Source organism: Petaurus breviceps, unplaced genomic scaffold, assembly GCF_028583685.1.
Source record: "Petaurus breviceps papuanus isolate PSGF00001 unplaced genomic scaffold, PetGlider_PUasm1.0 207, whole genome shotgun sequence".
Lineage (NCBI taxonomy): Eukaryota > Metazoa > Chordata > Mammalia > Diprotodontia > Petauridae > Petaurus > Petaurus breviceps.
Window position 1 is genome coordinate 7,894,648 of NW_027185850.1, and position 20,913 is coordinate 7,915,560.

At 47.9% G+C, this 20,913-nt stretch overlaps 1 protein-coding gene across 3 annotated transcripts in view; it reads left to right on the forward strand.

Annotated features, from left to right (window-relative positions):
* Nucleotides 1–3,684: 3,684 nt before the first annotated feature.
* The window catches only part of LOC138164873 (guanine nucleotide-binding protein G(I)/G(S)/G(O) subunit gamma-12), a 136,574-nt gene continuing 119,345 nt past the window's right edge, over nucleotides 3,685–20,913 (forward strand). Inside the window, exon 1 of one of the 3 annotated variants that reach the window (XM_069092805.1) lies at nucleotides 3,685–3,812. The gene's annotated coding sequence lies outside the window, so the exon portion shown is untranslated. The remainder of the gene's footprint in view (nucleotides 3,813–20,913) is intronic. The other 2 variants (XM_069092806.1, XM_069092804.1) reach the window with 2 other exon arrangements.

The following is a 20,913-nucleotide window of genomic DNA, read 5'->3' on the forward strand; positions in this document are numbered from 1 at the left end:
CGTCGGCTATGACTGAAAGGACTCAACAACAGAGAATTTACCCAAGATGGCCCCTTCCCCTACTTGTGTAGGTCACCTTGACCTGTGGGGACTTGCATGTGTCCCCAATCCTGTGAGCTCAGCCTCCTCCTCCCATCATTACCTGCATTGCTTATACACACTGACCCTCAAAAAAGTCAGTATGTAGACCACAGCTGCACTCGGTCCAGACTGAGGCCTCCCCAAATTATTCATACACGGGCCCCAAACCCCAGAAGTTCAGGGAACGCAGGTGAGGTGCTTGGATGATCCAGATGTCCCACTCAGCAGTTTTGACAGGAGCAAGCCTCCATTCACCGAATTGAACCCACACAGAGCCAGCCCTTTTAGAAGGACAGTCAGTCAGTGGGCAGACTGAGGGGCCAGGCTTCTCCCAGCCACTTTTGTCACTCACGGTCAGGCCCTGGCAGGGGCCTGCAAAACCTTCCGGCTGGCGCTGGCTCCTTGCTGGGTTTGTTGGAACCTCAGTCGCTCTTTTCTCTTCCCCATCAGAACCTGAGCTGTCCTGGGCAGAGGTCATGTTTTTGCCTTTTTCTGTATTCCTTCACACAATCTGTACACAGCAAGAGCTTAACAACTGCTTGTTGGCCGACTGACTGACTTGCTGCTTGCTTATCCCTCATGGAATGGCCCAGCCAGACTCAAGGGCAGACTTTCTTTTACTGTTGAGTTCCTTCTGGACCTCCATTCCCTTCCAGGCTCTTCTGCTTCCCAGGGCTCAGCTGTGCTCTCATTCTGAACCTTCCCTCGGTACTTAGGACCTCCTCCCTCTGGAACATCCATCCCCCCGAGGCTTTCTCACTCTGGCACACTCCTGGTCAGCCATCCCCCTTCTTCCCTTGGGCCTCCATTTTGGAGAGGGGTCCAGGCCTGCCAACTTCCATTGCTTTCTTGGCTGTTTCTGACTTTCTAGACTTCTCAACAACACTCCACCCTAAGGAAGCGGCCCTTTGCTTTGTGTTTGTCTTCCTTCATGAGAATATAAGCTCCTTGAGGGTAAGGACTGTCTTTTTCTGCTTAGCACAGTGCCCAGTACATAGTAAGTGTGTTCTGACTTCTTGACCAACTCCAAAGGCAGTATTTGGTTTTAGGGTATGGAGCAATTGGTTTGAGCAGGGATAAGAAATGAAGGTGAGGGTCACTTGCGGGGCTGACTCCTGCCCCCTGCCAGTGAAATTAAAGATGCTTCCCTGTTCACCAGGGTGGGCATGCTTTTCACTTCTGCCCCTCATAGTTTCACTATGAATGTGGCAAAAGAAGAGAACAGGAGAGAGGGCAATCCCTCCTAGAACAGGGAATTGTGAGGGTGATGAATGGAGCCCCAACTGGCCAGCTCCCCATCTGCCAGTCCCAGCTCATGTCACCTGTGTTTTGCAGTCACTCTGAATAATTCTGTGTTCTTAATATAGTGATAACACCCCCCAAATGATGCTAGGGGGAGCATGGGATGCCCACAGGACAAAAGGGTGAGACAAATTTAGAGTAAAACAGGAAATTCAGTCTATTCCAATACGCCAGAATCACTGTGTGTAGTATTGTGGGGACAGACATGAATTTATATTTGAATTTTTTTCAGGGCAAAGATCACTAGTATTGAAGCTTTCTTACGGAACATTTATTCTCATTCAGAGGAACAGCAGTTTTCTGAAGGTGAGAGCGTGCTCACAGATGGCTACCTTGTACAAAAACCCGAGGACCCTTCCTGTCTGCCATGGAACCCCTTCTCTCTCCAACTGGCCATTGAAACATTGGCCAACGAAAATACAGCTGGTCAAATTCTTACCAGTCAACAAGCATGTAAAGGGGCGCTGTACTACTAAGTGCAGGAGATTAAAACATGAAGCCAGCTCTGCCCTTTCCAAAAAAGCTTACATTTTATAGCAGCGGCAACATTTACCTTAAAAACAAAACATTTCTACAATATAGAGGGAATAATTGGAGGGAGGGAAGGAATTAGCAGCTGGGGAAGCCCCTATGACTTCTGCAGACATGCTTGAGTTCACCTTTGAAAGGGACCAGGGATTCTGAGAGGTGGATACAGGCAGGCCGGGGAGACAGAGCAAAGATCTCCCATGGGAGAAATGGCAAGAATACCGGCAACTGGTGGCTATGGGGAGGGCAGAAGCAAATGAAATCCCAGACACAGGAGTTTGTATTTGGTCCGAGAACAGAGGTTCTTAACCTGTGAACTTTTAAAAAATAACTGTATTCCAATCTAATTGGTTTTCTTTGTAATCCTTTGTATTTTACTCTCTGCACTGAAGGTCATGTTTCTGAAAAGGGGCCCATCAGTTTAGTCAGATCTCGAGAGATCGTCAACACACCATGGGTATCTTGGGGTGACAAGGAACTAATGGAGTTTATTGAGTGTGTAGGTTGGGGTGGGGGGAGATGACATGGTCAGACCTAAGCTTTAGGAAAATCACTTTGGCAGCTGTTTGGAGGACAGATCGGATAAGGGAGAGACTGAGGCATAGAGACCATTGGGGCTATTGTAATAGTTCCATGGAAAGGGGGTGAGGGCCTGAACTAGGGACTGGCTGTTTGAGGCTCAGTTATTCAGGAATGCACCACCTAGTGGGGCACCCCTTTGGCTGGCATCTGGTTCAATCCCCTCACTTTTCAGAGGAGGAAACAGTCCCAGAGAAATGAAGTGATATACCCAAGGTGGCACCGGGAGTAAGCAGCTGGATCAGGATTTGACACCAGGCCATCTGAGGGCAATTCACCAGTCACTATCCAAGCACTGAACTGCCCATCACAACTAGCAGGGATCTTGGGAGTCTCAGTTACTAGAGCCACCCAAGGTCACTCACAGAGAAAGAAGAGGATCCCAGCAGTCAGAGAGGCCCTTAGCTTCCCAATCCAGGCTTCCTTTACCACTCCACTGAAATATTAATATACATTTGTGTATATGTGTACACCCACATATGTATGTATACACATGTGTGTGTGCTACCATAGCCTAATTCTGTCCTTAGATTAGCCAAAGAAAATATAGTTGGTCCAATTCCCCAGCCCTGTTCTCTCTCCCTCGAATCAGACAAGGCAGTCAATTAGCAAAGAGCCTACTGTGTATGGCAGACACATGCACCCAGTGCAGGTAGGGAATGGCTACCACTTCTGGGTAATCGACAAAGGCTAGCAACCCTATCCTCACTTTACAGGAAGCCCACCACCTGGGTCCTTGAATCTTACAGAATCCACTATTTGCTATGGCTGAGGTTTGGCTCAGCGCCCAGCCCCTGAGACAAGGCCATGAGCGGATCTTCCACGCCCCAGGGTGGGCAAAACATCTGGAGACAGTTCCAGAAAAAGGCCAATCGAGGCAGGGGGTGAGGCAGAGGCTGCAACATCTTAAATAGCCGTGGAGAGCCTTCCATAGGGAACAGCAGAGCTCTCCTTCTCCTGGGTGTGAACCCTGCTCGACCACTTGTGCCCAACCCAAAGTGCTGCAGACCTTTCTCTGGGCCTGGTTCGGGTGCCAGGGCGCGCACTGGGCACGGGCTCTGCAGCCGAGCGGGGGAGGGAGAGGAGGAGGGAGGGAGAGAGCCTTGGGGGCAAGTGAGCCTGGGCCAAAGCTGCTGCTAAGCCCGGCGCCGCCACCACCGCTCCGCCCGTCTGTCCGTGCGCCCCGCCTACCCCAGAGCTAGGCGGAGCCGGGGACCCGGAGGAGCAGGAGGAGAGGTCGGAGCAGTCTCTGGTCGCCCAGAGAGACAGAGTCCCTCGGCAGCTGCTGCGGCGAGAGGTGAGCGAGGCCACACCGGGTAGGGGTACGTGGTGGACACCCTTGGGGGCAGCAGAGCGCAGGGTGCGGCACAGGGCACGGATTTGGGGGGCGGCGGCGCCGCCGAATCCTGGGGCGGAGGAGAGATGGAAGGAGGGAGGGAAAGAAGGAAGGAAGGCAGGCAGGCATGAGTGTCCCGGAGGGCGGAGACTGGCTTCGCGCATTAAGCGCCCCAAGACCGGGGCCAGGAGGGGGCGTGCGTGCGCCCTGGGCGCGGGAGCTGGGGAGGGGGCGCTTGGCCCTGAGCTTAAAGCCTAGAAGGGGGTGCCCCTGCCCGGGGAGCCCCTCCGTCCCCAGCCCAGTGTGCCTGCTTTGGGGGATGGGGAGGGGAAGGAGAAGGAGAAACGCTGCCCTGGGCGCGTCCTCCACGAGGATGCCCCCTAACCCCAGGCTGGGGCAACGGTAGAGGGATTCGACGCAAGGAGGGCGCTGCCCTTCCCCTGGGGGTTAGGGGTAGACCCCTTTGCGGTAGAGAGAGATTGGCCTAGAGCGCCTCTGGGGAGTGCCACGCCCCTCTCGCTTTCTCGACCCCCTTCCCGCAGCCCCCCCTCTCCCCCAGCTGGGAAGGAGGGTAGCCAGGCGTAGCGGGCACCCAGGTTGAGCATCCGGGAACAGAGACATGGGGAGCCAGAGCTTGGGCTGGCGTGGGAAAAAGTGAGGCCTGGGGAAGTGGGGGTGGTGGTAAAGGCCAGCCACGGACACCGGAACCTGGGACTTCCCACGCACCGCGGGATTAGATCGGAGACGGGGACGGGGGCGGGGGTAGGCCACGCGTGTTCTCTCCGACCATATGGAGGCGGTGAAGTGGAGAAAACCCGTGCTTGACTTCTTTCCTTTTAAATCTGAAGTCTGGCCAGAGGTGCCGGGAGGAGTGGGTAGTGGATGGACCACGGAAGCTTTCAATTTCAATAAGGAAAATTTCTCCAAGCTGTCTCTGGTTGACTTAATTCACCGCCTGGCCCTCCTGCCTTACGCTGAGCCTTGCAGAGTGTTCTTGCCTGGGAAGCTTTACTCAAATCATTCATAAAATTCTCCCGAGGAGGAAAGGGAAGTGTTGGTTTTAGTTGAGATTTTCCCGAGTGAAACTTTAGACATTTCCGCAGCTGAGAGGTGGAATTGACAAGGCCGGGCAGCCCGGCCCTTCTCAGGGGGGCGCTTCTTTTAGGGGCTACACGTAACACAAGCTTTTTCCTAAAGGGGCTAGCTTGATTTCATTCCTGCCCAGGAGGGATATAAAGAAGAAGCCAGAAAGAAGCCAGCTGTGGGAGGCTGTCTTTTGTTCCTTTTTTTTTTTTTTCCACCTTAAGCATTCCCTGTTTTTGTTAAATGGTCGGCCTGGCGTGGGAAATAAACTTGGAATTTGTTGGAGAGGCAAATGTGTGGAGTTGGATAAACTTTTCAGGACCAGCTTCCTTCCCATCATTTACTCCTTTCTCCCCACCTCCTGCCTTTGGGGACAGGGTGTTTACATTTCCTGGCACAGTTATAACCCAGACTGAATATACTGTCTATAATGAATCTTTTTGGAGGTTGCCAGAAGGCCAAATCTCCACGGGTGTCTTTGCTCTCCTCCCCCTTCCACTCCTGCTTTAAAAGAGTACTTTCTTGGCCCTGGGTTTAAAAGGTGCATAAAGCGCCAACAGCCCCCTCTTCAAAATACCTGCCTGCTCTCAGAGCAAGTGTTGATCATGATCCCAGGGAAGGAGCGCCTTCATCCAAGCTAGGTAGGAAGGCTTGGTTGAGAGAGGGAGTGAGTGAGTGTATGTGTGCCCACACACACATTGGAACATTCATCTGCTATCTGGAAACCAATCAATCAATCATTAAAACCAGGCAAAAATACTATAAGGCAGGTCAATCAAAACAATAGAATTGACATTTCTGCCCCCCTCCTCCCCCAGCCTCCCAGGAGTGGAGGAAAAAAAGGGGAAGCAAATGAAAATCATGGGCTGGTGTGTGTCGTTTACCCAATCATTTTTTCAGACTAATAAAGAAAATCTGGTACATTGGAATGAGCACAGTATTTAATGCCTGAGGACTTGGCTTTGCTACTCATATCATATGACCTTGGGCTAGTCCCACCAGTCAATAAACATTAATTAAGCACCTACTGTATTCTAAGGGCTGGGGATACTAGGAAGGCAAAGATCATCCAGTCTCATGGGGATTCATCTGTCAGCAGCTTTGTACAAATAAGCTATGGGTAAACCCAAGCTAATCAACAGAGGCGTCAGGATTAAAGGGGATTCTGAAAGGATTTTAAGAGGGGGTGAGATTTTAGTTGGGGTTGATTGGCCTTCCCTTCTCCCACTCTGTCAGCCCCAGGCTCCCAGCCTGGGTGGCATTCTCCACTCCCCACTGTCTCTCCCCGCCATGGCCAATCTGTTGCCAAGGCCTGTTGATTCCACCTTTGCACCATTTCTCCATTGTGTTCCTTTCTCTCCTCTGATACTGCCACCACTCTGATGCAGGCCCTCATTACATCATGCCTGGACTATTGTAATAGCCGCCTGGTGGGTCTGCCTGCCTGAAGTCCCTCCCCACTCCAATCCATTCTCCAGTCAGCCACCAAATGATTCCCCAAAGCAGAGGTCCTATCCGCCACCCCCATAGTTAACTGCAGTGGCTCCTGCTGGTCTCCAGAATCAGATCCCAGATTCTCTTCCTGACATGCCCCTTCCTCCCTTTCTAGTTGTCATACACCTTTCTCCCTGACACGTACGCTGATCAGTTCTCCTGGCCTCCTGGCTGTCTCATGAACAGTCGCCATCTCTTAGCCCCCGATGTTTCCTCTGGCTGTCTCTGGTGCCTGAAAGGTTCTCCTGCCCCATTGCCCCCTGGCCATTTCCCTGGCTTCCTTTAACTCCCCCCAGCCCTTCCCCCAGCCCTCTTGATTCCAGTGTTTGCCCTCTGTTAATTATCTCCCCTTTTCCCTATTCGTCTGAAGCTTGGTGGCACATCCTTGATTGTCCATAGTCTCCCCCTCATATTGAGGGCAGGGCCTGTCTTTTGACTCTTTTTGTATACACAGTACTCAGCAGAGGGCCTGGCACGTAGTAGGTGCTTAATAAATGTATATTGCCCAATGACTTGAAACAACCCAGGGAAGTCAGAAGGCCACAGCTGGGTGGGGGGAGAGGGAATGGGAGCTGAGAGATGGGGTTTTCTGACCTATAAGAGGAAGGTGTCATACTAGAATCCTTTCAGGGATCGGCTCGGAGGTTTAGGACCAGAAGGGACCTTTCAGTCGGTCCTTTTGCAGAGGAAGCCCATGAGACCTGCAGAGATGAAATGCACCCCCCCAGGCTTCCCGACCCCCAGTCCTTTGTCCATGAGGGTGAAGTTCCAGCTTGAAATCTGTGCATCTAGAGGCTGCAGTAACTTGTGCTTGTGTTCATAAAAAGCAGGTGACTTTGGATGAGTCATTCTTGGCCTCAGTTTCCTCATCTGTTAAATAGAGATCACACAGAGACTCGAGTAGAATGCAAGCACTTTGCAGACTTAGGCTGCATCGGTGTCTGGTGGTCATTGTTCTTAATCCATTGTGGCTGAGTTTAAGACTTCAGTTCTGTGTGTGATGGCTTCTTTATTCTAATTCATAGTTGAATGAACGAATGAAAACCTTTTTATTAGGTCTTGACTGTGGATCCCTTACTGTGCTAAGGGCTGAGGGCAAAAAGGCATTCCCTGCCCTCAGGGAGCCTATATTCTAACCTGGGAAAGGAACGAGGGAGGCAACCAGAGAAGGGGACTTTGCTCCAGGGAAACTGAAAGGTGGGGGAGTCCATTAGTGGGGGCAGGTGGGAGGTGAGGCAGCCTGTGTGAGCTTGGATGGGACAGGAAGGATGGCCACCCGTTGCTTTTCTGGAAATCACTGCCAGGGCCCCAGGGCCATTCCAGCTACCTCCTGTTCCTGCTGAGTGTTGGGAGACAACAAAAAGAGACACTTAATAGTCTCTGACTGTATACCAGGTACTATGCTGGACCTTGAGGAGACAAAGAAGGGCTAGAAGCCTGTCCCTGCCCTTCAGGAGCTCCCATCCAAATAACTACACAGTAAATGGAAGGCCAGTTCAGAGGCAATGGGGAGGAAGAGGAAGAAAAGATGCATCTATAAGGGAGAGAAGGGAAGGTCTCCTGAAGAAGAGGGGATTTCAGCTGAGTCTTAAAGGCAACCAGGATGGACCCTTCTAGGTAGAGGGACTGGGGTGGGAAGAGCATTCCAGACATGGGGAACAGTCAAGGCAAAGCCAGAGAGACTGGGATAGAATGGCCTAGGGGAGGGCCAGCAAATGGGCCAGTGTTAGCTGCCTCTTAGGGATCTGAAAAAGAAGGAAGGGGCCAGGAAGTGAAGAACTTTAAATGGCAAACGGAAGATTTTATTGCTGACCTGAGATGAGAGGCTAGAGTTCAGATCATCTCCCCAGGGCCCAGCACAGTTCCTGACATGCAGTTGGTGCTTAATAAATGTTTGTTAATTCAGGTTATTTAATATATAGAAATCCAATGAGGTCTTTGCTGCAGCCCAGTAAAGCGTAATTAGGAGCATTAGGGGCTTCTTTTCTTTCCCTGTTTAAAAATAAAGCCTCAGTCTTCACATTGGGAATGAGATTATTTCCAGCCTGGGGAAGGTCCCTGGTTTGTCCAGTTTCCTTGTGTTTGTTTAATCCGATCTCCTGAAGCTCTGATGGAATGAACAGATTAGGGAAAGGCAATCCTCTTGGGGCAGGTCCTGAGCCCTGGTGGGAAGGGAGACCTTGGCTAAACCGCACCCTCAGGGGCCACGGACCTGCTCGCCCACCCTAGCTGTCAGGCTCCAGATTGGGGAAGGAGCTTCTCCTCTGACCCTTACCTGGATTGCCTGAAACAAGTTTCCAGTTTCTGGAGCTGGTGCCCAATGCCAGATACATTTGCATGATGGCATGTTGGCATCCCCATGGCATTGCAGTACCGCATAATGAATAGAGTTCTGCCTCATTGTTCATTGAGTCTGGAGATGGCTTTTCAGCCAAGAGAATAGAGGACCATTTCATAAAGTGTTATCTCTCCAATTTAAAAGTTAATTCCCAAATGAGAGTATCTCTTGAAACAGTCCGGTGTTCATTAGCACAGACCTTGGGGAGCTAGGAAAGGAAGTAGGTCAGGTCCCAAAGAAAGAAGTTTTGACTAGATAAAAGTGTGACCATTCCCACCCTAGTGGCCACCATTGCCCTCATGGTTAAGTTTAACAATGGTGGCACTTCAGGAAAAGGGTGGGAGGGAAAGGCAGGATGGCCCAAAGATGGAATGCCAGCCTTGGAGTCAGGAAGAACATGGTTCCTGATCCTGCCTCTGATGTTTATTAGTTATCTGACTATGGGCAAATCTGTTCTGCTGTTTTGTTTTGTTTTTTTTCTGGTTTAACTGTGTGGCCCTGGACTTGGAGTGAGAAGACCCAGGTCCAAAGCCTGCTTCATACCTATACTAGCAGTGTGACCTCATGCCTCAGTTTTCGCATCTGTCAAATGAGGGATTTGGCTCAGATGACCTCTGAGGTCCCTTCTGACCTTAATATATGAGCCTAACATCAGTCTTCATTGGCCTTACACAGTCAATTAAGCCAACTCAGTTGGAAGGGTGTCCTAGGAAATATTTACAGGTGAGGAGACTGAGGCCCACAGTGCTGTAGTGGTTTGCTCAGAATGCGGCAGCTTTTCTAGCCGCTGACCTTTCATTGGCATTTCTTCCAGAAATGTCGAGACATTTGTTTAAAAGAGCCAGTTTGAAACTGCTGGGGGACTTCTCTGTCATCCTAATTAATTCTAGTCTGAGAAAGGAAGTAGTGGCTTTGGGTACTTTCTGAATGATTCCTAAGTGTCCAATACTGTTCAGAGGGACTCCCTGGGGATGCAGACAGGAATTTAATTAGCTGTAGACTCCTAGAATTAGCAATGGCCTAGACCTTAGATACAGGCCAGCCTCTCATTCTTCAGAGGAGCAAACTGGGGCCCAGAGAGTTAGAGGGAGAGGCAGAATTCGAAACCAGTACTTCTGCTTGCCGTTGCACCCAAGACATTCAACTGCATCGTGAGGAGAGTGGCTGTTTGTGGTTGCTGCTTCTGGGTTTCCCAGGATGTATGTGAGGCCTGAATGGCCATCCCAGAGATGTATTTTTAAAGGCAAGAGGGGAAAAGTTAATGAGCTACTTTATGTTGGAAATTTTTATCTCCTGTTTGTCTAACAGATTGTTTTAATATTTTAATGGAGATTTTAATGGACTGAGAACTTAACCAATGCCTACGGTACTCAAGCCTGTTTTCATTGCTTGTTAGATATGAGAGGAAGCTTATCAGAGTTTATCAAGCCTACCATTATCAGAAGAGGGAAGGGAAGGGAGGGAGGGAGAGAGGGAGAAAAATTGGAACTCAAAATCTTATAAAAATGAATGTGGAAATAACTGGAGAAAAAATAAAATAATTTTTTTTAAAAAGAAAAGAAATGGGGGGGGGGCTTGGAAACCAGATAGAAGTTGGTGTTTATCAGTTATACGTGACAGTTTTTTGAGAAAATTTACTTTACTGCTTGAGATCTATAAGCCAGGAAGGCAGAAGAATCCTATGGCTAAGGATGGTGTTTTGGTTTTAATAATAATCACAATAATGGTAAACTTTATAAAGCACCTACTATGGCTGTGCCAAGCACTTTATAATTATTGATCCTCACGATAACCCTTTGAGGTGGTGCTATTATTATCCCCATTTTACAGATGAGTAGACTGAGTCAGAAATTAAGTGACTTGCCCAAGGTCACCCAGCCAGTAAGTGTCTGAGGACAGATTTGAACTCTGGTGTTCCTAACTCCAAGGCCATCACTCTAACCATTGCACCACCTAACTGCTATTTTTATTTCTGTGGTTTGACAGTATCTTTTGTTTTATATATCACCTTAATTTCCAAATATTACCCCCCCCCTTCCCTATCTACTAAGTCACCTTTCTTAAAGATTTTGAAAAGAAAGAGAAGACACAAGCCTTGGGTCATGTCTGACAGTGGACACAGCATTCCCCATCCACAGCCCTTAACATCTTCAGAGCTCCATGTTCTGCCTCTTCTCTAAGGCCAAGCTTCTCGCTTATTATCTCCCATCCCCCTACCCCTCTCACTTACCATGTGTATTGTTCTAGCCACTGTCTCTGTTGTTTTCCTTGCATTTGCATCTGTTCAGATGTTTTCCCAGACTTCTCCATAATTCCCTTATTGCATTCCTTGATCAGTGGCCATCTTTTTCTCTACCACAAAAATAGTACTGTTGTGAATATATTGGTGAATGTGGATTCTTTCTTTCAGTTTCTGGCTTCCTTTGGGTTGTTTTTTGCCTAACATGGGCCCTCAAGGTCATAAGGTATGGACAGTTATGTCTCATTTTTAACAACATTCCAGAATTGATTTCCAGAATGGTTAGGTCAACTCACAGTTCTACCAACAGGGTATGGGTGTGTGGGAGAGGATTGCTATACATGGAATAGAATGCAGGGCCTTGGTGATTGTGTGTGTGTGTGTACATGTGTGCACAGCTCAGGCACCTGTGAATGTCTGTAATGAACTATAAGCTCCTTAAATCCCTTAATTTCCCTCACCTGGGGATTTTTGAAAGCTCTTCAGCCCTCGCATCCCCACTTACTCAGGGTATTGACAAAGGGATTGCCTGCCCGCTTGACACTATTTCTGGAACTTGGAGACAGGCCCTTAAAATTCTTAACTGAGCTAAGGGTTCTCACACCAAACATCTAGAAAGAGAAGTGCCCTCCCTTCTCATTCCTTGGGAAAAAAGAGAGCACGAAGAAAGACCTGGATGTCTGGTAAAGGTTTAAGCACCCCAGGGAGGCTGTGTCCAGCTATGTTCTCCTCAGCCTGCCCTCCCGTCTCTTCCGAGGTGTCCCTGACATGCTTCTTTTCTCACTTCATTTCTCAGCTTTACAGGATAGCTTAGAAGCTCTTTAACCATCAGGGTCTGGTTGCTGCCCATTCATGAGCAAGGCTTTTGCCCTGTGCCTTATGGGTAGGTGGGCTGCTAAAGCGTTCCTGGCCAACTTTGAAGGAAACACAGTGGGGTGGGGCAGGGCACAGAGGGGTGTCAGGCTACTCACTCATGAAAAAGCTTTCATAGACTATTAAAGAGAGGTACCTTTGAGACTTTTAGCAACACAGAGCAAGTGAACTTAGGGACTCTATTTCATGAAAAGCTGAGAATCATTTGTAATGAACACATTTGCTGATTGAGACATAGGGTAGCACAGTAGACGGCCACCAGGGTCTTTTTCCTATCTCAGACACATACCAGCAGTGTGACCTTGGGCAAGTCCCCTGAGATAACAGAAGATCTCACTCCTGGCCCAGTCCTCTCCCCATTATATAAGGGGTTCTTAACCTGGACTCCTGGGGGTCCATGCACTGGGATGGTGGGGATGGGGAATTACATCTTTATTTTCATCAACCTCTAACTTAAATTAAGCATTTTCTCAAATATTTAGAAGCATTTTTCTAAGGAGAGGTCTATAGGCCCACCCAGGTGGCCAGAGGGGTCCCTGATTCCCCCAGAGGTGAAGAATCTCATGTTATGCCCTGCTTTCTCTTGTGATCTCCCTTTAAGATGGACGCTCACACCTACATTCCACTCACAGACTTTGCTCATCCCCCCAACTACCTATGTTTAACGGCTTTGCATAGTATTTATTCACGTTATATTTATGCCATGTATGGTAGACTCATGGTGAATAGGGATCATTTAATTCTTTGTACTTTTATCCCCTGGCAAATTCTTTGTGAGAACGGAAGAGATACTGGTTGCCTGATGAATTGTTGATTGACTAAAGGTCATCTCTGGAATTTAATTGGACAAGCATCTCTCTGGCATAGGTTGGTTCCTGCCCTGCCTTTAGGAAAGGGATTCAAATTCGACCTTGCCCTGCCTCAGTTTCCTCTTCTGTGCTAACGGATTGGATTCAGTGGGCTCCAAGACCCTTTCTAAATCTGTATCTTTGTCCTAAAAGTCTCTTTTGGTCTTGTCCCTGCAAATGGAAATTTACCTGCTGCCAGTCAGTGTCGTGAGGGTGGATTGTGGGAAATTGTGCTTAAATAGTGTCCAAGGTTTAGACAAACTAGTATCTGTTCTTCACCACCATCCCTCCCTGCCTCCTCCTGGCCAAAAAAGAAAAGAAAGAAATTGTAGTCTATCTGCATGAGAATGGCTTCTCTCTTATGAATGGATGGACATTGCCCTTGGCAGAGTTCCTGCATGGCACTGCTTTTATTTGGTTAGGTTTGATTCCTGACAATCCTACTTGACTACCTGGTGTGACTTGGACCAATCACTTCCTTTCATCTGTCAATGGGGAGGTTGGAGCTGAGGATCTACAGGGGCCCTTCTAGATCCCAATCTGTGATCTCCTCTTTTTCATCATTTCCTGAGAGGTGTGAGGGATAGAGGCTGCTGAGGGAGAGAGAGGTCTTGTAGTTGTATCCTTTGGTGGCTGACATTCTCCTATGATCAAGCCCCAATCTGTGTTCCTGATATCAGGGGTTCACTGTAAGCGTGACACAGGCTTGGACACCCCCTTCCCCAAGAAGAAGGTGAGTGCTGGGGAAGGTCAGGAATCATCAGACCTTTGCCGCTTCTGAATTCACACAGGAATAATGCAGGTCAGTGGGAGCCAAGTGAGGAAAGGATTAAGGGGCCTTGGATGAACCAGAGGTCAGTGTACTAATTAGGTGCTTAATAAAATTTTTTTTTTTTATAAAGCAGTTGGGGTTAAGTTGAGTTGCTCAAGGTTACATGGCCAGTTATTTTGTGTGTGTGTGGGTGCTGAGGATCTGAGGCCCAAACCGATCCCAGGTGTCCCGACGCTGGGGCCGGCATTCTTAGAACTCACTGCACCACCTGACCTCCCCTTAATAAATGCTTTTTGATTGATTAACTGGAGATCTCTCATACAGTCTCTGACAAATCCAGGATGTCAGGGGAATGAATGTGAGCTCACTGAGGGCAGGGCCAGCTTTCCCTTTTATCCCCAGTGCTTAGCACAGTGCTCAACACACAGTAAGTGCTAGTTATAGCCAGCATTTTTATAATATCTTAAGGGTTGCAAAGTGCTTTACATATATTGGCCTGTGTGACCCTCACAACACAAACAAGATACTCCATCTCCTGACTCTGGGCTTGCCTCCATCAGTCCCCAGGCCTGTAATGTTCTCTTTCTTCATCTCTGCTTCCTGCTTTCCTTCAAACCCCAAATAACATACTACCTTCTACATGAAGCCTTTCCTACCCCCCATAATTCTAGTGCCTTTCCTCTCAAGATTCACCCACTCTCCCTATGTGCCTTTTTGAGTATGTCAGAAAAGAAGAAATAGCTTACATTTGTAATAGAACAGTTTTCTCTTCGTTATTTCCTTAGATACCTTGTTTTTACTTATTGTCTGCCTGTTAGATTGTGAGCTCCTTGAGGGCAGGCACTGCCCTTTGTCTTTCTTTGTATGCTTGGCACTTAGGCTCTGGTAGGTGCTTTAATAAATACTTACTGACTTGAAGTAGGCACTAAGCACTTAATGTTTGACTGACTCTGTCCCAGCTCTGGGAATACAAAGAAAGGCAAATAGAGCAATAGATAAACTTTACAGACTTACAGATACATTTGCTTGAGGATTAACCATAGAACTCCTTTTAAATAACAAGCTTCCCTCTAGCATTTAAAATGAAATTTCTATTCAATTCAATAATGTGTCAGAATCACTAAGGAGAAGGATGGAGGCTGGATCTGTGATTAGATTGGCATAGGAAACTTCCCTACCTGTGAGGTGAGAAAACTCTTATCTACAATGCTGGGAAGCATCTTGTTTTCATCTCTCAGTCTTCAGGGGTGGCTTAGATGCAAACTCATCCAGGTCATACAGCTAGGAAGTAGTAGCCAACTGCGTAGTGCTATGAATTGTCCTAGGACTGGAGTCTGGAAGACTTGAATTCAAATCTAGCTTCAGACATTTACTGGCTTTGTGACCGTGGGCAAATCACTTTACCTCTGTTTGTCTTGGTTTCCTCAACTATAAATTGGAGACAAAAATGGCATCTGCTTTCCAGGGTTGTTGTGAGGATAGAATGTGATGACATTATGAAGTGCTTATTAGTGTAGTGCTGGGCACATAGTAGGTGCTTTAGGAGTGCTTATTGCCTTCCCCTCCTAAGTGTCTGAGGCCAGGTTTGAATTCAGGTCTCCCTGACTCCAGACCCAGACTCTCGTCTACATGTGCTGCCTACCTTTTTTTCCCCCTATTCCTTTCCCACTTCTCTCTGCTCCCAAGGAGTTAAAATGTCTAATATAGAAGACACCATGCAAACTATTATATACTGTAAGATTTGGACAGTTTGAATGGGAGGTAATCTTAGAGGGAAGGCATTGGCCCCAATAAGGACCTGGAAAGGCCCGTTGTAGAAGAGGCGATTTGAACTGAGTCTTGAAGGCATCCAGGGAAGGCCAAAGATGAAGATAAGGGAAGAAAGCATTCCAGGCATAGGGAATAGCTGGTCAAATTGCATAGCGTCATTTAGTTGTTTGAGGAACAGCCTGGAGGTCAGGGTCACTGGATTGAAGAGTACATGTGGAGAAGTAAGGTTTAAGAAGACTGGAAATGTAGGAGGGGGTCGGCCTATAAAGGGCTTAGAATGCCAGAGTATTTTGTCTTTGATCCTGGAGAAGATGGGAAGCCACTGGAGTTTATAGTGTAAGGAAGTGACATGATCAGAACTGTGTTTTAGGAAAATCACTTTGATGGCTAAATGGAGGATGGACTAGAATAGGGAGAGACTGAAGCAGGAAGACAGATCCCCAGTCACCATTGCAGTAATCCAGGCATGAGGTGATGAAGGCCTGCACCGGGGCAGGAGCCTGTCAGAGAAGAGAAGGGGGCATATTGGAGAGATATTGCAGAGGTGAAATTGATGAGAGAAAGTGCAGAGGTGAAATTCACAACAGATGTTACAGAGGTGAAATCCATAAGAAATGGTGTAGAGGTGAAATTGATGAGAGTTAGTAGAGAGGTGAAATCCACAAGAGATGGTAGTGCAGAGGTGAAATCCACAAGAGACTGTGCAGAGGTGAAATTGATGAGAATTGGTGCAGAGGTGAAATCTACAGCAGATGTTGCAGAAGTGAAATCCACAAGAGATGGTACAGAGGTAAAATTGATGAGATGTTGCAAAGGTGAAATCCACAAGAGATGTTGCAGAGGTAGTGAAATCTACAAGATGCAAAGGCAAAATCTTGCTGAGGTGAAATTGATGGGCCTGTGTCAACAGCTTGAATATGGGGAGGCGGGGTTTGAGAGATAGTGAGGAATCCAGGATGACTCCTAGGTTGTGAGCCTGAGGAACTAGAAGTGGGGTAATGCTCTCTATAGGTATGGAGAGGATGGGGAGAGGCAAAGGCAATTAAATGTGATCTTGGGCAAGTTACATAATCTCTTCAGGCCTCAGTTTCTTCATCTGTAAAATGAGAGAATAACAAGAGCACTGCCCACTTCATGGGGCTTTTCTAAGGAAAGTGCTGTGTAAATTTTAAAGCACTGTGTAAGTATGAATAGTTGTTTTGTTAACATCATTATATGAGGCAGCTGGCATTTGCTATCCTTGCATCTGTGTGGCCCAGCCTCAATGGTGGATTTCATTGGACTTTTCTTCCAGATTAAGTCATTTTTGAACACAGCTCCTCAAGAATGTTCTAATACAAACTCAGATGAGAATGCAATCGATATTCTAAGATGAAACTGAAAAAAAAAATAGCAGGACTGCCAAAAGATGTGTCACTGCTGAATCCAGAGGAGGAGAAAGTTGGGTCTGGTGCCAGCTGTTAATGTATGATTTATAAATAGGTTTCATACAATCGTATTAAACTGGCCATTTTCCAAAGCCATTACCATGATCACCTTCAAGACCAGAGTTTGTTTTTTTTTCCTCAAAAAGAGAATGAGAAAATATCTTATAAATAAACTTTGATGAATTTTTGCTGTATAATGTCTGAAGGAAACATCATGGACACATCTCTTCCATCTAGCTTCTCCCAGTACACATGTCTTCTCTGTGGAAAGTGTGCGTAACATGTTAATTCAGTTAATCAAATGTGTGTGTCAGGCATTGCTGGTTTCTAGAGATACAAAGACAAGAAACAAACGGTCCTTTGTCTTCAAGAAGCTTGCATACTTCTAGAGGGAGGGGAAGAGAAGCAGTAGTTCAATATGTACACAGGTATGTAGATATATACAAAGTATGTGTACAAGGTAGATGTATACAAAGTAACTTAAGGTGGTATCTGACTTGTGCTTGGAGGAAGTCAGAGATGCTGAGAGGCTAAGGAGGAGTGAGTGCATTCCAGGCATGGGAGCCAGCAAGTACAAAGAGAGAAAGGTAGGAGATGCAATGTTGTGTCTGGGGAAGGGCCAGCAGACCATTTGCATTGGGTCAGAAAGTATATGAAGGGTACTAAAATGAACTTAAAATAGAGAAGTTGGTGGGAGCTACTATGTGCGGGATTCACTCACATTCCAGCCTGAAAAATTTTCTCCCCTGTATTCTAGAGGCAGGAGGGAGCTACTGAGGATATTCAAGTAGGGGAGTGACATGGTCAGATCTGTATCTTGGTGGCTGTATGGAGCATGAAGTGGAGGCAGGGAGGCCAGTGAGGAGGCCTCATTGACCTAATAGGTCAGATGAGATGATGGGTACTTGAATGAGGGGAATAGCTATGAGAGGAGAGGAGAGGACAGATGGGAGAGATGCTGTTAGAATTAAAACCAACAAGACCTAAAACCAACCCCAATTAATGGGGTTGAGGGAGAAAGGAGACCTAAGGCTTACAACCATAGCTCTTCGGGCCTTTCTCCCACTAAATTTGATTTCAAGAAAATACTGCTTTCTGGGTTTTTTTAAATTTCAGCGAGCAGATTCATTTCTAACCTGGCCAGGTCACCGCTCTTTAGGCAGCCTGGTGGCTTCCTACTCCCCAGGGCTCATCGTATGGGTGCTGAGCCCAGTATAGGCTTTGTTGTCACCGTTCAGTTGACGCCTACTGTTCATGACCCCATTTGGGGCTTTTCTTCCAAAGATAAAGGAGGAGTTTGCCGTTTTTTCCTTCTCCAGCCCAATTTACAGATGAGGAAACTGAGTCAAACCAGGTTAAGCCCAGTGTTGTAGCTAGCAAGTGTTTGAGGGCAGATTGGAACTCAGGCCTTCCTGACTGCAGACCTGGCTCTCTGTGTGCTGTGGTTCCACCTAGCTGCCCCGACTGCAGCTCCAAATTCCTGAGCCGGTGCCTCCCCAGCAGCAGCGATTCCAGGAAGGCACCGGGCCTGACTTCTCACCAGGTTGTTGCCAAGGTCAGAGTGATGGCAAAAAGGAAAACACCATTTAAAGTTAATCTTCAGAGCACAAAGTTGTTGTTCAGGGACTTTTGCTGACTTTGCCAAAATGACTGGCGTGCCTTCTTGTGCCACGTTGTTTCCATCCGTTCTTAGGGTGTTGTTTTAATGTAAAATTACCTTTTTTTTTTTAATGAGCTTCATCAAAGGAGAAATGAGTCATGGCCAGGCAGGTGGGTGCTTTAAGGGAGCCTCATGAAACTTTCTCAGAAGTTTACTTAGTGAAATATCTTAACCAAAACTGAGCTGAGCCTCAATGGATGAACCAACAGTGGTGGATCCAGTGCTGTGTCTCTGTGGTTGGATGCTAGAATGTTATTCTTTGAGGCTTTGGTAGATCTGCCCTTCTATCTAGGTAGCTATTCCCTTTACCCGACCCGACCTGCATGAGTAGTTGCAGTAAAAACCAATTGGTCATACTCTGGAAACCCGTTGGGAGCCAGAGGGTCATCAGACAGTGGCATACTGCTGACCCATGCCCAAGGCTATCAAGGGCCTGGTAGGACCTGCAGTCAGCTGTTGGAGCCTTCGGGTATTCAAGGTTGGCGTGATGATAATCACCAAGCTTGACCGCAGAGAAAAGATGAGAAATATACTGTCTTCCTTTTGTTGAAGAGATAGGGGGCGAGTGTGAAATAATAAAAATAACTAGCATTTACACCATGGTTTAAGGTGGGCAAAACATTCTCCAAATGTTAGTTGCTTCATTTGATACTCATGGGAACCCTGGGAGGGAGGTACTCTTATTACCACTGTTTGACAGATGAAGACACTGAGGCAGAGAGAGGTTAAGGGACTTTCCTAGGGTCACACAGCTAGTGGGTATCTGAGGGCAGGATTTGAACTCAGGTCTTCCTGATTCCAAGTGCCAGGCTCTTTCCGCTACACAACCTTGTAGTGTATACTAGCAGACGCAGCTGATGCGTTAGTGAGTTCTTTTTAAAAAATCTTTGTTACAAGGGATAGCTCCTTGGTTAGGGAAGAAGGGAAAGAAAGTAAGCAGAAATGAAAGCAAAAGTCATCAGAACTAAAAACTTTACATGCCGGGCCACTATGAGATGGTGGAGTGGTGGCCTTAGTGGTCTTTCACTTGAGAAAGCTAAGAATGAGAAGGAAGCAATTCGGAAGTGCCCATGGTCACAGCGTGCTGGGCCTGAAGCCAGAAGGGGCCTTGGGCATGCCCCAGTTCAGCCCCTTGGCGGTATTGGGGGAGACTGAGGCCCAGAAAGGGAAGTGGCTTCCATGAAGGCACAGGAACAGAGAGGTCCTCTGCCTCCAGATCCATTGTGCCTTCCAGCCTGGCTGGGAACCCCACTAGAGTCAGCTGCTCAGAAGGCAACTGTGCTCCCCCCCACCAAGCCCCGCAGTGGCCACCCTAGAAAGCAGAGCTGAGAGCATAATGCTGGTGTGGCCTTTGGCCAGAGACAGCATGCTGACATGAACCCTGATGAATGGTCAAGTGTTGTCGTCATAGTCATTTTAAAATGGAAATTCAACTAAAGCATGGATTTTTAAAATAGAAATTGAACCAATTTTGAGGTTAGTTCACGTTCAGTTCCTGTAGCAATCCTTTTCTTTTAATGCCTCTAAACACTCAGGTCTCCCCATCCTTTACAAAAAGCCCTCTTCAGCTGATTGGCGTCACGCCTTGAGCGCTTCCCTCCTGTCTCTCCTGCCCGGCACTGCGGTATACTTAGCATCCTTCCTGCCGCTGCCTCCGCTGCCCGCCCCCTCCCCATCTCCCAGTGCCTGCCAGTCTGGCTCCTGCTCCTGCCCTTTGACCAAGCCTGCCCCTCCCCCTTCCCCCGGGGGTGACCAGCCATCTCCTCTCTGCTAACGCGCCGGCCTTTTGTCTGCCCTGCTCTGCTTCTTTTGGCGACACTGACCACTCCCTCCTCCCTCGGTTTCCATGACACTGTTCTCTCCTACCTGTCTGAGCACTCCATTTCAGGCTCTTATAGTGCATTATTATCCCTAGCCCACCCCCAAAGCGCAAGTGTACCCCAAGGCTCGGTCACGGCTTCTCTCTCTCTCATCTTCCTCCCTACCTCCCTTTTTTCCTCTCCCCCCTTTCCCCTCCCTCTCTCTCTGTCTCTCCCCTCCTTCCTCTCTTTTCTTTCTCCCTCCTCCCTCTCTCTCCTTTCCCTCATCTTTTTCTCCCTCCCTCCTTCTCCCTCTCCCCTTCCTTGGGGATCTCATGTTCTCTGATAGATTCAATTATCACCTCTCTAATCCCAGACCTGTATATCCAGCCCTGATCCTATGTCTCCGTATTTAAGAAGAAAAGATAGAAGGATTTACATGATTGCTGTCTTCAATGTGGAAGGACAGTCCTGTGGAGGAGAGATTGGATTGAGTCTGCTTGGTCCCCTAGCATGGAAGGAAGGAGTGCCAGGGACAAAGAGACCCCTTCAGGCTTGGGTGAGAAAAAATGTCCTGAGAATTAGAGCTGTCCCAAAGGGGGAGGGGCTGCCCCATCATTGGAGGTCTTGGATCAGATGCCAGACCACACTTGTCTGCTGTATTATCACCCAGCTTCTTTTGGGTCACGGATTAGACTCAAGGACTACTGAGCAAAAAAACCAAACCAACCCCCAACAGCAAAGCACCCCCCACACCACCCCCCCCCCTCTCTCCTCCCCCCCC